Below are 1,626 nucleotides of genomic sequence, written 5' to 3' on the forward strand. Positions count from 1 at the left end.
TGTTTTGTCCACAACTCAAAGATATTCAGTTTACATTTACATTTGTTTACATTCATTCATAGTGAGAGAAGTGAAGAGAGAGGAGTGAAACTAGAAAATATTCACATCCAAGAAGGTGGAATTAGAGAATTTTTACTTAACTTTTAACACAAAAAATGACTCAAACCGATTATCAAAATAGTCGGTGATTAATTTATTAATTGACAACTAATCAAATGATCAATTCATCTTTGCAGCTCTGGATGGAACTGTCCTATTTATGGGGAAGATCTTCAAAGGATGCACTGCAGACATGTTGTACATTCAACTCATGTTCATGCAGTCTCTGGAAATTGAATTTTGTGTATTGTATTTTATGTATAGTACTCAGCAGGTGTTAGTAATTGAATCCGTTTGTTTGCACTGTATGCTGGTGTGCACTGTCCCTTTAAATTAACTGCCTCATGCAACCTTTTGTCGAACATATGTTACTGGCCCAGACGCACTCTATGAAAAGGTCATATTTTTTCTGCTTACTGAACACCGACACACACAAAAACATGGAGACTCCTCCTTTCCTCTTCATTACACTCTCTTCTCTTCCACACACACCTTTCCCTGCTGGACTGGCCTCAGCCTGACCCTTTCTCTGTGGTTGCAGTGACTAGCCAGCCATCTAATTGAGCATTAGCCTGAAAGGTGGTAGTATTAGCAGGCCCTGGACAGCTAGCAACCAAAGAGATTGGCTTGGCTAAACTTCTCTCTCCAGGCTGCTGCAAGACTGAGACATATTAATAACTCCTACTCAGAAAATCAAAGATGATGTTGGTGTGAATCTTTTGCTTGATGCACCTATGAGTAACCTAGATCTGGTATAACACTCCTTTACCTGAGCATTCCCTACTACATAGAAACAGCTTCATTATGGCTTCTAAATGCTAGTGACCTAAGAGCTTCCGTGAATTCCAGTTTCTTGGTCCATGGGTAAATGCATGATGGTTAGAGTTTATTATGTTGTTTTGTATAGTCCCTAGATGGATATAGCAGTTCTACACAACAGCTTAGACTGCTTTCACTCAAGGGAGAGACAAAAAAGACACAGGTTGTGTGAGTGTGTGTGGACGGAAGGGGATTATTTTTTAAACCATTAAATAGTGGTAAACTGATGGCATAAACAAAGATTCACTCCTGTACTGTCCAGTGTAAGGACTATTCCTACAGCAGTCCTGTACTGCAGTGCTGGGAAATAACCACAAAGTGACACGCACACACAGGCCAAAGCTGCCACACCAGAGGTTAAAGTAAACACAAAGCACAAAGGTATTTACTGTGCCTGCCAAGAGCTTTTCTAAAAGCTAAAAACAGAGTCCCTCTCAGTGAGCACAACACTAATCCAGATGGCCGCCAGTGCTGACACACAGAAACAGCAGTGATATTAAGAAAGCTTGAATTGGCAGTGACACAGACCTATTCAAAATACAACACCTTTACTACATATGTAGTTCTCTCCGTGTAAAGTATTTGAAGGCAAAAAATTATTTTCTGCTTTCTTATATTGATGCTTTTCACAGACACATTTCCACACGGGCACATACACATGCGCCTCAACATGTTTCTTGAAAACATAAAAATACAATACACTCAAAA

At 39.7% G+C, this 1,626-nt stretch overlaps 1 protein-coding gene across 3 annotated transcripts in view; it reads right to left on the minus strand.

The window, feature by feature from the left end:
* The window catches only part of tnrc6c2 (trinucleotide repeat containing adaptor 6C2), a 61,504-nt gene that overhangs the window by 36,360 nt on the left and 23,518 nt on the right, over positions 1–1,626 (minus strand). The window lies entirely within an intron of this gene.

Source organism: Etheostoma spectabile, chromosome 2, assembly GCF_008692095.1.
Source record: "Etheostoma spectabile isolate EspeVRDwgs_2016 chromosome 2, UIUC_Espe_1.0, whole genome shotgun sequence".
In the NCBI taxonomy this organism is placed as follows: domain Eukaryota; kingdom Metazoa; phylum Chordata; class Actinopteri; order Perciformes; family Percidae; genus Etheostoma; species Etheostoma spectabile.